We start from the raw sequence: 14317 nt of genomic DNA, 5'->3' as shown, positions 1-14317 counted from the left end.
CAACATTCTCTAAATATTGGCCAGAACTTTGCCAAGAGGAACCCCTATATATTGCCTTCCTTCCTCCTGATCATAAACTCAGATGTCTTCCAGAAACCAGGCCAAGTGGGGAGTGGCAGGATCTAGGGAGAGTGCTTGCCTTCTTAGAACATTCAAATTGAAACTTCTTAAACAGCACTGTCCATACTTTCATTTCTGGGGCTGAACATAGCATGGGATGCATGCATTTACCCTCCTGGCCTGGATTTTAAAATGTGTTCCCCACAGTTGAAAAGATAGATGCTTTGGAAATGATGTCTAAAGAAAGTATTTGAAGAATAGAATTTGTCTTGTGAAAATATTACAGGCTGCACAGGCTTCATAACTGTGGGGCCTTATTATTGTTGTTTACCTGGCCAGATTCAATAGTGTGTTTTATCAGAAAATACCCTCATTGTCCTCTGAGATGTGGATTAAAAAAATCAGGGATTGGAGGATGCGCATCACTAATTTCCCCATTTTGCCAAGAGCATTTGTCCTAACAGATATGTATAAAATTTCTAGAACTATTTATATTTTAGCAAATAGAAGATCTCTGAATAAAGTGTGAAAAAAAATGAGACTGAAGAAGTACATTGAAACTTCTGCTTCCTTCTGAATCTTCACTTGAATGTTGACAATAGCTCAGTCTTAATATAACCAAAACGAAATCCACCTCTCAAAATGTTTTTGCCATCTCCCAACCCTTTCCATCTCAGTAAGTGGCACCATCCTCCATCTTGGGACTCTGGCCAAAAGCTTAGGAGTGTCCTTTGAGACCACTCTTTACCTCAGACCCCACACTTAACACATCAGCAAATTCTGTCAACTCTACCTTTAGAGTGTATTCGCAACCCAACTACTCCCAGCGTTTCCCCCTGGGCTGCCACCATCTCCCCACCTGGATGTCTTCAGGAGCCTCCTCTTTGGCCTTCCTGCCTCCCCTTGGGCCTCCAGAGCAGCCAGAAACATTTATCAGATCCTATCCCTCGCCATTTGTCCATCCTGTTCGTCACTGTCGCCCCAGAGCCTAGAACAGTGCTGGCAATATATTGATCTCAGTGATACTTGTTGAATGAATGAAATCATGTCGTTTGGATGAGCTGCACAAAATGCCGCAGGAGCATTTGGACATTTGAGAAGCATTATCTGACCAGGTAGAAACCAGGGAGGATAAGACACTGGCCCCTGAATCTGAGTAACTCACACCTCTGCCAGTCCGCGACTCACCTCATCCCTCCCCTCACAGTGTCCTGGAAAAGGAGAGCTTGCAGGTGAGTGGGCTCAGTTTGCCCACGTTGCCTAAGCCTCTCTCTCTTTGGGGAGTTATGTGTGCCCAAATCAAGTAGGAAGAAAAAAGTCAGGTGCCGATTCTAGTTCTTTTAAACAGTTGCACACTTACTTGGCAGTCTTGATAGCACAAGTCACTCCAATAATCAAAAGAATCATTACTTGTTTTGCTAAAATCCCAAGGAAATGGCCCAAGATGTGATATTTCAGCACTAATGAGGTCATGCCTGAAGAAGTGTGATTTTAATTGTGACAGATTTAGAGAATCCGTTGCAAAACTGCAGGAGAACAGCATGCTCTTCCCAGTTCTGGGGCAAGTGCATTAATATCCTATGTTTTTGTTTTATTTAGTCTTTGCTGGCTGTGTGGAGAATCACCTAAGGTAATGGGAGAGCTACCAGGACTACATCAAATAGAACCCTATAAAGAAACTCTATTTTCTCCTCCCACACTCTGAATGGAGCCTGCACAATGGAGGAATATTTGTCTTGTGTTGCCTTACAAGCTAGGAGATTGATTGCTTTGCCGCTGACAGTTCTGATCCTGACACAACCTTTCCACCACCTTCCATCCTTCAAAGGTTGAAAGTCACCCCTTTAGTACACTGGCTCACTAAGCCTTTACACTGGCAGATGGAGAGAAGGAGTTTCTGCAGAATTTTTCTTCATTCAAAAGACTGATCTGGGCTGGGTCGGAAAGCTCCTGGTGGAAGTCTGCATATGAGCAGTGTTGCTGATTACTTCATTAGAACCCTGTGCGCTTCGAGAGCCATATGCTTTCAAGTTTCTTTAAATGGTATTAGGGAAAAATATCCTCAAGGCATTATTTTTAAAGGGGACTTCAAACGTTCCCCAAGAAAAAAAAAAAAAAAAGTAAAGTATAGCACGTTTGAACTCCAGAGGGTTGCAGGAGAAATCTTACTTATCAAGACTGTGAAAATGGAGCCATCTTTTCAGTTTCAGGGTAAAGGAAGGGTTGGTCACAATCAGGGATGAATTTGAAATGTGGATGGAGAAAGATGCAGAAAATCTCCAAATCCTTGAATCCTTACCATAAAATAGCAAAGAAGAAGATGACTTGAGGAGGAAATTTTTTTAAAAAAATAGTTTCCGTTCTTATATTCGATTGAATAAGGAGTATTGAGCACTCTTCTCATAGCTTGCAGACTGCAAGAGTCTGCAAGTTCTTCCCATTTTGTTCCATGTAGGAGACACTTCTAAAATGATTTCCCCCCGCCTTGTGTTAAGTGTATTCAAACTTATATTTTAAAGACCTGGGAAGCAAGGCTACAGGTGGGGGTCAGCTTTTCGTTTTGAGTTTCCCTGCAGGGGGTCTGCTGCGGAGGTCAAATCAAAGAGGGGTTTCTTCAAGTGCAAACCCTCCTTTTCTAAATAGATCCCAACCTGATCTCATTTAATGCATTGACGTCTGGTTTCTTAGGCGTTATAGCTGCAGTGTTACATATCAAAAGGACTCTTGAGAAATTCCCTCGAATTGATAATTCTAATTTCTTATGTATAACTACTCTATATTCACTCAGAGGACAGCTGCATTGTATGCTAAACCATGAATCGTAGAAATTGGTCCCTTTGTATGGAGGTTCGTATTAAATTGAGATGCGCTCTTTTTTTCCCTGTTTGTTCCCACACTTGAGTTCCTGGTGTCAGTTTGTATTTGGCTTCTTGAGCATATTAAAGTTTTGCTAGTGCTTATGATGTTCTTGCCAAGAGCACACTTGCAGCAATCTGCACGAGAACAGTCTTTGTGCCAATTACTTCAAAAAGTATTCTTTAAAATAAAAAGAGGGAGGGCGATTTTTTTTTTTTAGGGAACTTTCAGGTTGTAGTGTGGTGGTTTCAATTTTAATTTTGTAGTCAGTCTTCCTGAAATGATGACTTATAGGATCTGGAATGTGCATCTTTGGGTTGTTTTCACTGTCTTTTTTTAAAGCCTTTCTACAAAATGGAAGTCCTGATAAAGACACACGAGGAGCAGGGCAATCAGTAGCATGGAGGAAACTGCTGTCGCTGCTGACGCCACACCCTCATCTATTTAAACAGCTTTGGAAAGGAAACTGCTAGAAGCTTGTTAAAGAGTTTCCAAATGTGTGACTGTAAATGACTGTCTCTAATCATGGCTGAATAAAACAAATGCAGCAAGGGAGCTGGTGACAAGCATGAAAGTCATAGGAGTGTTTTGAATTGCATATTCCGAACAGATAATAACCCATGTCAGTGCCAAGGGGTCTCTTGAAGGTTAAAATCCTAAGTTTGATCACATCATTTATATAGAGAGATATAAACACATTTGGAAAAACGAAAGAGGAAAATGGAAGGGAGTGTATCCTCTGAAATGCATAAGTAGTAGAAAAAGCAGTGGGCAAGACATTCGGAGACCTCACTTTTCTTCCTAACCAGCTAACCAGCTTTTTGTCAGGGGCAAGACATTTCACCTCCCTGGGCCTCAGTCTCCACATCTGTAAGGTGGGAGGGTTGCACGAGGTGGTCTGCAAGCCCCGTCTTGCTCCAGCATGCCGTCTTTCTGGGATGCTGAACACAAAGAGGTCCTGGCAAGGGTGTGTATTCATTCACTCCATAAAGCAAGACATTTGGAGAGGCATGTCATTACTAGAAGTTACCCTCATTAAGGATGAAATTTAGGATTAAATTAGCAGCCTTATAAAATATTAGCTGTAGGTTTGGAGGGCAGGTTAAGGAACATTGAAGAAAATGTCCTGTGCTAATCAATGCTAAACACATAACATCCAATCTCACAAAGTATGGAAACCAAGATAATAGAGATGGAAAGTGATAGAGGCTTAGGGCTTTGATGATGGGTCAAGGCTTCATGTTCAAAGATGTTGGATTTAACAGACACCACGCTGAGGAAGATCCCAGAGGCCAGGGCATTAGGCCCACTCACTTTCCCAATGAGGAATCAATGCAGAGCAAGGAGGTCCTTGTACTCAAACACAGAGCTACATGTGGCCTGAGTATGCCGGGAAACTGAGGAATCATGCCTTCTGGTCTGTGTTCTTTGTTTCTTGCACATAGTTGCATCTAACGTGCCCCGGTTAAGAGAACTCTCTTTGTTCTTTCATTGCTTTAAGAGTCCTAGATACCTACCGTAGCCTCGTGGAAAGTGATCATTTTTAGGTTTGATCTTTAAGGAGTTTTATGTCTAAATTTGGGGAATATTTAATTTTAATTTTTTAAATTAAAAAATTTTAGATTTTAATTTTTTAAATATTGTTTATGACCCATCTGTTTGATTTAAATTATTTTAATTATCAGAAATACAATTAGTAATATTTGTTTGATTCCCCTTTAAGGAGATGGCTGCTTTAGAAAATACTTCAGCTCTTGACTTAGCAGAGTTGCCCTTCCACAAGGACCAGTCTCCCCATCTCTGTGGATAATTGTCTTTAACTCTGCATCCTCTGCAACTGAGGAAGAGACAGGTAGCTGACTCCCATATCTAAGAGCTATTCCTTTAAAGGTTTTCCTTTGTCATCAAAATGCAATCATCTATTCTCCCTTTGGGGTGGGTGGAGAGGAGAGAGTAAGGCTGCCCTAGCATTTTCTAGGGGCAGCAGAGAGCTCTCTGGAACTGCTGTCTTTGGACAGAGAAGCACTCCGGTCTCTGGTACACAGCTGTCTTTGGACATTTGTTCCCGTTGTTATTGTGTCTGCGTATAAATTCTTCTAGCAAACTCATGAGGAACAGAAGCTAAGGAGACTGACTTAGAATAAGACTAGTTGTTAAACTCAAGAAACTCAAGTAAAACTCACATTCAACAGAAGTGTTAAGCAAGGATAGGAAACAGAAAATATTTGAGTTGCATTATATGTTTTGTAATAAGAGCTCATGGGTTCTAAAGAAAATATATCAGACAGTATAGAATTTCTTTGGGGAAAAGTGGGGTGTAGGGGAGAGCCAGTCTCTATTCCTTACCCAGCATGAGACTAGTTCCACATCTTTTTTGTGTTGTTTTTAATGTTTCTGGGAAACACAATTGCAGTCTGTTACATTGAGAACTGCCTCTCTACCCTTAAGACAGTGGCACTAAGCCACAAGGGGCTTCTGGGGGCCATGAGGGCATGATACCTCCTCCTCCACATCAGGTGATAGAGGAATAAAAAAGTTGCCCTCCACAGAGGTACAGTGGTCCTCTCTCCTTCTCTAGGAGACTGTAATAAAGTAACTGAATCAAACGAAATTTGATCAGATGCGTATAGTTCAGCCTTCTTGCTTTGCCCCTTAACAATTTATCGAGGTGTTGCTACCCATGGTCCTGTTTTATTAAATGATATTTGAAGTGTTCCACTCTCTGAGAAAATGTGGTTTATGTCTTTGGCATACATTTACATAATCTCATTAAGGAGATCTCTCCAGCTTAGTTAAACTATCCCAATAAAAAATCTTATCTCTGGTAGAAGAAAGACTGTTTTCTCCAAGGGAACAGGAAACAAATATGGAGTTCAGACACATTTTCAAAAGCTAAGGCTGTAATTATAGTTATATTTTTTATGTTAACGTATTCGAAGTTTGTTAACAGAGATGGATGAGAAGTAATTGTTATGTTTGGAGGATACAGTCATGTAAGAATAGAATGCTGTAGCTAATGTATTTTAAATGTGGGTTTTAAAAATAATTTTTTATTTGTGGCCTTAGAAAATGTTTCTACATTTAAAAAAAATAAAAAACAGAGGGTGATAAATTGCCAGCCATCTCTCAGCTCCCCACTGGAGCCATCAAATTAAGGGTTAACCTCCCAGGATTCCCCTGAATTAATCAGAAGCTAAGCCAGAGGCCGGCGGGAGAAGGGGAGGGGGTGGGCAGAGTCCGACCTCCCCCAGGAGGCTGGCAGCACAACAGAGCAGACCACTGTGGCGTAGCCACTGAGAGAATGCAGACCTTCACACAATAAAGGAGCCTTGACAGGGCTCCCAGGCTGCTCCCTTAGGCAGCCCTGAGCCCAGAACACACGCCCTGGTCCCACATCAGTGCAGGGTTCCTCCTCATCAGGCGCTGATCCTCCATTTTCTAAGAGCCAAGGCAAGAGGCTGTGTTCTAAGAGGAAGGTTTTTCTCACTCTAGATCTAACCGTATGTATGTTCGTCTTTCTTTGCTCATTCAGGAGGCAGCCTGTGATGACATCTGGTTCATCTTTCTTAACATCTCCAGATGTGTTCAGCTCTCTAGATAAAGAGCAAGCTGCAGGTGAATGGACCGTGTGGCCTGCCCTTAAAGCAGGACTTAAAGTATGGCTCTGCCCACGACTGGCACCCAAAGCACTCGCAGCGCTTGGTGGAATTCAGATTCCCAGGCCCCTCCCTAGATTTAAAGAATCCAAAGTTGAGGGTAGGACCTGGGAATCCACATTATTAATAAGCTCTTCAGATGATTCTTATGCACGTTCAGATTTAAGAACCACTAACCCTAGAGGTTTTTTGTTTAAAATAAATCCCTGATATCAGCAATAAGTGTTTTGAGCTTTCCAATTAAAGAACAAAATATGTTTTCCCTCGTGTACCAGGCCCATTTAGTTATTTTAGTTATTTGTGTAGAGGACAGAGCAAGTTGATTTCATCTGTAAGAGAGGAATGCCCGTACTCACACTTGTGCATGAGTCTTTTCCTTAGTATCTCAGTGAGAGCAGAGAAATTAGCCCCTAGCTTCCTTCCTTCCTCTGCCTTCCATAGGCGGGAATGCCCTTACCTACAGCTTCAGGTCTGTTCACTTCCTGAACCAACCTTCACTGAGTCTTTCCAGGAATCAGACCAGCATCAAATGGTTGTGCTCCAATTACATCCCTCTTTCTGCTCACCTCGTTTCCATTCAAACCAAATGGAGTCCCTGAGAATTAACACTTTCTCATTGTAGTCCTTTTATCCAACAGGACTGGCTTCTGCCAGGGTTCCCCTTTCTTAATTTTGACCAGGATGCTTCCCTGGTACCCAGTCTCACCTCCTCTCTTCTCCATAACTGTCCTTAGGTTGAGCCCATCTGAGACCTTCTCTACTTCTTTCTGGTTCGCTAGCCTTAAGCGCTGAATCCTGCCCAATATTGAAGATCCTTGATCTTAGGGAAATTCTTAGGGACAAACTCCCAGAAAGCCTCCCACTGCCCACATTATTCCTGAGTTGATAGCCATCTCCATACTTCCTTGCTGATGACATTGCGGGAACCGCCTCTCCCATTGCACCCCCGTGGGCCCTGGAAAAGGTCTGCATTTTGACCCACTCCCTTCCAATTCTTCATTTCCCCCTCAATCTCACCTTCCCCCAGTCTCACCTCTGCCTTGCGAAGAAAACGTTTCCCTCTTCTGTCTTTTATGATCTCCAGTTGCTACAGTCCTATTGTGAATTATGACAAAGTCTACTAGAGTCGGTTTCTAGAAATAAAATCTGAGATCCTAGAAAGGGAAGGGAAAGCGCATTCTTGTTCTCCCGCCCCTCCCAGGTCTCAGAGGCACCACCTGCAGTTCTGAGCCCTCTTCTCCATAGTGCTTGCCTCTGTGGACAAGTACTTGGGCTCAGCTAAGGTTTGCTTTTTTGTTTATTTGTTTTTCAGGCCCTGTGCAAAGACCTATGTGGCAGGAGTCAGACAGACAGGGTTACAGAGACCTGTTGGGGCAGATGCTCCAACCTATGACTATGGTTTAAATCTGGGAAAAGCCACACCCTAAAAATTTGCATGAAGGAATTTACGTAAGGTTGATACTCTCATGCTGGTGTAGATTAAGTTGTTATGCTGTAGGCTAGATGTTTGCGTTCAGAAGACCTGCCTAAGCCCTTATCTTTCAGCAGGTTGTGGGCCATCTGAACATCTCCATCACTTAAAAGTAATTAGCTGACTCTCCCACCTGAGCTAGTGACTTGATGCTCTGTATGCTAAACCAGACATGTACCGAGGAATAAAAGAAAAAAGACCAGAGTGCCAGAAGGAAGCTTAATTTTTAAGGTAAATTTGGGTTCCCTTCAAGGACAAGTGAAAAATCTCTGAAGATGCTCTAAACCCAGGGAATCCATTGTTTTTTCATGCCTGCAGCTTTTTTTGTTCTCCTATTTGCCTAGCCCTATTCTGTACTTGACTTTACATGTGGAAAATAATGCACATAATACTTAGCGCTTCCTTTTGATAAAGAAAGCGTTTCATATTACTAGTACTGAGATTTATTCCTAAAAGAATGGAGAATAGCTTCCAGATGTACTTTTCCGTCACAGACGTTCTCTCCTTGAGTATTGACAGAGGGGAGGTTTTATCAAGGTCTTTGTGATGGGCTTGTTTATAATGAGAAGATAGTAGTGGAGCACGTCTAAGTGTTTATCACCAACAGACGACTGAAAGGCGCATATGGCAGGAAGAGAAATATATGTTTGTCCAAGAAACGTGGCTTGTTAATACTCCCACACTCATCCTAAACTCTGCGGACATGTACTTACAGCATTGCGCACATCCACTCATTGTATCAGAGCAGAAAAGTAAAAGTCAAAGAATGATTTCTTCAATATGGGACTGTCAAATGCTACTTTGAATATTTTTATCAAAGATAGTGGGATTTAACTCCAAAATCCTGTGCATTCTGCTTCACTGTAGCTGGCATCTGGGCAGTGCTGTGGAACGGGTTTAGAAAAATATGGGTTTTAGCATTTTTCTACAGCTCTTTATGATAAAACAAGAACAATGAAAAGAAGCATGAGGATTGAGGTCTTATATGAAATTGAGCTCAGGGGCAAAGGATCTTTTAGTTCAGAAATCTCTTTTGAAGAATGTCTGTAGATTAAAGACCAGACTAAGATGAACCTTCAGAACACAGAGGCAATTTTTACCTGGCATTGGCCAAAACCAGAGCACTGTTTCAACTCAGATATGACCCATAAAACCTTCTTGATTAATTCTTAAAGTAAATTCTGCATTTATTAATGTGCAGCTGTACTCGGAAACTCCTGCCCCCACCATGGAGTAGTAAGGGGTCAGGAGTAGTACCACAGCACAGTAAATGTCCACTCTATTGAGCATTAGGTCATAGAATTCTCCAGAACTTAGTGAGAGCCATAGGCATCATCACCTGATTCTTAGCCTCCATTTCACATCTGAGGAAATGTTGCTCTGGCCAAGCTAGATAACCTGCCAAAATGACCAGAACAGAGATGAAATTAGATGTTCTGTTTCCCAATTCAATGTTATTTATACTCCATAATATTCCTTTCATTTTAAGGTAACTCTGTGAGTCTTATAGTTTCATGGCCTAATATTAGTATTTAGGCTAATCTATTTGTATTCAAAATCATTTCCCAATCACCTACAGAACTTTACAAGGAAGCCATCCCGTTCTTTGAGATGTTACCTCTGGGACTGGTGACAATATGGCAAGTTTGACATTTATGTCAGAATGGAATTGTGGGTGGAGAAAAAGGGGGCTTAGAGTTTTCAGAAGTTTTCATTTTTTTAACAAAAGTAATTACTATGGAGCAAGAAAACCTCAATTTAGAGAAAAACATAAGTTACCTTAGGCTTCAGATACTCAAAGGGGAGAAAAATGCCTGTTGGTGTTCTTATTTCTCTTTTCTCCATTGGTAATTCCATTAAATTTCTTGGTTTTAACTATCACCTCCAGCAAAAAGAAAACACCTTCCAAAATTATACCTTCAACTACCATCTCTTAAGCACCCAACTCCTTTTTCCAACTATCCCCTGGACATCTTATACAGGATCTCCCCAAGCTGCTCAAAAACAAAATGTCCACAGGGAAATCTCTGTCCCTTTGTCAGCAATTCCTGCATTCCCAGTTACTGCTCAGTCTGTCATCATCATCATCATCATCATCATCATCCTATGAGACAGGTTCAAAATTGTGGAGCTTCTTCCCAGGTGCCACTGCCAATTTCTACTGCTGGTACCTGCCATGTTGGCCCATCTCTGTCTCTTCTGCTGATACCGCTCGAAGTGCTCCTAGAGCCCTGGACATTCCTGATAGGTTCCCTTTTATATTCCTTTGTTCTGGCCCTTTTCTCTCTCTGGAAAGCCCCTTCACATTCTATGATCATATCTTACATCAACAATGTATTCTAACGCCAATTTCACATAGCCTTCCTGACCCATTCAGTCAGAAGTATTTTCTACCTACCCTGAACCCCCAAAGATCTTATTCTAAGCCTTCCTTATGGCACATACTTGTTACTTAATAAATATGTATTTGTTGAGCATATCCTGTGTATAGGGCATTCTTGTTCTCCTGCCCCTCACAGGGCCCAAAGGCACTTTATATACATTCTCACTTAATCCTCTCAGCAGACCTATAAAACCTGGAAGGGCCTGTACCCCACAGATCTGTATTTAACTGGGTTTGGGTACAGCTTGGATAAGGGGACTTTTAAAGACTCCCTGGGTGATTCAGTGTGTAGCAAGGTTGAGAACCACTGGTATAACTCCAAACCCCTTAGCCAGACGTCCTCCAGTAGCAAGTATGACCTTTGAAGCTTTAAAAAGACAAACAAATGGTGGACTCCAGCCCAGTCCTACCGGATCAGAATCTCTGGGGGAGAGAGCTTGGGCATCTGGAGCTCCACAGGCGATTCTGTCACATAACCGGGATGGAGCACCACTCTCTTCATCAGACCCTATATCGTCTCCCAGTATTGCTATACTACAGGTGATCCTATATGTCCACTCCCTGGACTACTTTGTAGCCTATAAACTCTCTGAGGAGGTTTACGTGTGATTCACCTTGGTCTGCTCCCTGGCTCTACTAAGGTCCCTTGCACATGTGTCTTAGAAACTAAAGAACCAATAAAATGCCCTTTGATGACCTTATTAAGAAAACAAGGAACACCTTTACGGAGCACTTCTCTTTGACGAGATTTTTAACCTCTAATATACTGACCTAGAAACTAAGCGAGTCATTGCCATTCTCTGAGCGTCGTACTTGCACGGCTGCATAGTGTCAGAACTAGGATTTGAACTTCGCTCTTCTGACAATACTCTTTCCTCTGCATCTCAGGCCTTAGAAGCAACCACAAAGTGAACCGTCTACTCCCTCTATGTTTGGATACTTGCTGTCCGACGTGTTTCTAAAATTTGAACATAACCAGTCACATGGCCAAAGAAAAAAACTGTTGGTATTATGAAATGAATTTGGAAAAATATATCAATTTAAAACCAAAAATTAATGATGGGACCTAACAGATATCTCTTTCTTCTTGTCAGCCCCACGCGCCCTCATCCACAGATGTACATACACACGTACACACAAACACACCCTCTACTTGTTCTTTGACATTGCTTGACAAGTGTTTAGTCACTGCATTGGTAATTGCCTTAGCTTTTTCTTCTTCTTCATCTTAGTTTGTGCTATTTCTCAAAGACTTTTCAAAAGACCTGAGCTTCTAGTTATAAGTGAGATCTTTTTAAAAGTTCATATACAGTTTACTTAAGGTAGTACATTGGCATCTGGCATAAACATCTAATGTTTCATGCTAAATGAATAGGCACATAGAATGCATACAGGCATAACAAAGGTGAAAAGACACTCAAACAAGACCTGGAAACCTGGAATCTAGGCTCTTTTTTTGCCATTTCCAAGCCAGGTGACTCTGGACAGGGAATGAACTCTCCAGAGCCTCTTTTCTCACCAAAAAAAAATGAAGGAGAGAAGGACATAAGATACACCCTCCCAGATTTTCTTACAAATATGAAATTTTACAATCCTTTAAAATAATAATGTTTATTAGGCCATTGGTCAAGATTAAATTAATAAATAGTCCCTATGCTTGAGGAACATTAGCCCTGAGCTAACATCTGTGCCAATCTTCCTCTACTTTATATGTGAGTCACCACCACAGCATGAGTGACAAGTGGTATAGGTCTGTGCCCAGGATCTGAACCCGTGAACCAGGGCCACCAAAGCAGAGCATACTAAACTTAATCACTACACCACGAGGCGGGCCCCTCAGTTGATATTTTTAAAGGCGAACAGAATTATAACGAAATCTGTAGACTTCTTTACAGTTTAGAAAGTGTTCACCTCCATTATCTCTTTTGATTTTCATAATATAACAACACATTAGTCATTATTAGCCCCATTTCACAGGAAAGGAAATTAAGATGCAGAGAGGCTGAGTGACTTGTCCAAGGTAACATTATCAGAAAATAGCAAATCTTGTGGGCCCTTCTGGATCCACATTTTGACCCCCTTTTGACACTTCGATGGCTGCAGGCAAAGCTGGAGATCAGAGGCTGGGAAAATGGGACATGCAGACAGCTCCCCCCAGCAGCCTGTCTGCCTTCCCAAAATGTTTTCTAGCCCAGATGCCTTTAAATTGCTTTGGAATTGAATACCAAGTGGGGCTTTATTTAACATATCATTTCTGGGTGTGTATTTTCTGAGCATTTATAGATCTGTGTTTTTCCAAGAAGCTGAGTGTTCCTGATAAAACAAGACAGATAATGATAAATGAGCATCTATGTAAGCCTAGCTGGGAGGAGGACCAGGGACTGTTAACATCCCTCCTGTGAAGTTAATCCCATTTCTTTTAGCTATTTCTTTATTAGTTAATGAGGTCTTGCAAAAATGTGTGTCTGTGCTGGTGTTTTTAGCATCCTTGCCTCCAGGAACGTTTTCAAATACAGTTATTCATAAAGGAACTCGTCTGACCAAAGCTTAAAGCAGAGGTGCATTAAGTATGAATTTAGTCAACTTCAAACGTGGGTGGTCGAAAAGCTGCTCCTGAAATAACCTAAATAATCCTCCTCATTGGTGTTTCCAGATCCACAGCTTTGGGCGCAAATGTGCAGGGGGATGGGGAAGAGGTGCTATTTAGAACAGCCAGGACTCTGAAGGGCAGCCCCGTAAGCTTTCATCCTGCTTCCTGTCTGACAGCAGTGTGGCTTGCTTTTGGAAAACTGAAAAACTTAAGGGAAATAAAAAAAAAACAAAAAGGAAAAGGAACTGTTAGTCAAGCCCCTAGGAAGGAAAGCAGACGCTAGGTCCTCTTGTTCCTGGGAGGAGAGCAACCCGCTTCCCACTTCAGGTCCTTATGACAAAGAGGGAAAAGCAGCATCTCAAAAGATGGTTTGGCACTCAGTGATGCATTTGGGGAGGCAAACCAAATTCGGAAACTTGGTTAACTACTAAACTGAGCTCTGTGGTATGGTGAATTACAGTGACTACCTCTACCAGGGGGACCCAGTTTTAGAGGGGACCCCTCCCACTGTAGCAGGGTCCTAGGAACACAGAGTACACACACACACACACAAACGTCTCCAACCACCCTCCCGCCAGACACACACACACAACTTCCATCATCCTAAAGCATAGCCGCAGAAATCCTTCATACTTTCCACCCTTTTATGATGTCTTTCACCCAAAACGTCATTTAAGGAAGTTGACTATGGCTCTGCTTCTATGTGCAGTTTATAATAAGCAAAGGAACTTTTTCATTATTTTTTATCTTTATTATTATTACTTTTTTATTATTTTATAAAAATAATACTATTTATAATGTGTGAGGATGATCAACCAATTTTGTTTCGTTCTGGGTGACCTGCACTATCTTAGGTATAGTTGGGCTAAAAAACCAAAAGTTACTGCCCAATATTCTCTCTCCTATTTCTGCTCAAGCAGCCAAAAGGAGCCACCAAAATGGTGCAAGTCTTCTTGATCCTACTTGAGTATCAGCTCAAGGAACAATGACAGGCCAAAATCCTCTGTCCTTCAACCCCACAGGGCACTGCAAGAAATCATGGTGTTGGTGAGAACTCAGTGCTGCCTCACATGGAACATCTATGCGTGAAAGGACCCATTCATGTCATTGCCACCGAGTCTTTTATTCAGTAGAATCTTTAGCCTTTTTTGCATTGTCAACCCCTAAATGAAGGGAGGCTCTCAACCACACTTCTGAAAGGAGATGGCCATGTAATCCTTCTCAGTACAACTTTGGAGAGAGACAGACGTCGTCCATTAACAAGGGCTGATGATGCAAACGTTTCCTTTTGCAGCTCAGTG

The 14317-nt window shown here is 41.9% G+C and overlaps 1 protein-coding gene across 1 annotated transcript in view; it reads left to right on the top strand.

Moving 5' to 3' along the window:
• The window catches only part of NPAS3 (neuronal PAS domain protein 3), a 718494-nt gene that overhangs the window by 677157 nt on the left and 27020 nt on the right, over window positions 1-14317 (top strand). The window lies entirely within an intron of this gene.

The sequence above is a fragment of the Equus quagga genome, chromosome 2 (genome assembly GCF_021613505.1).
Source record: "Equus quagga isolate Etosha38 chromosome 2, UCLA_HA_Equagga_1.0, whole genome shotgun sequence".
In the NCBI taxonomy this organism is placed as follows: domain Eukaryota; kingdom Metazoa; phylum Chordata; class Mammalia; order Perissodactyla; family Equidae; genus Equus; species Equus quagga.
Note: the sequence above shows the minus strand (reverse complement) of the source record. Positions and strands in the feature narration are given on the sequence as shown.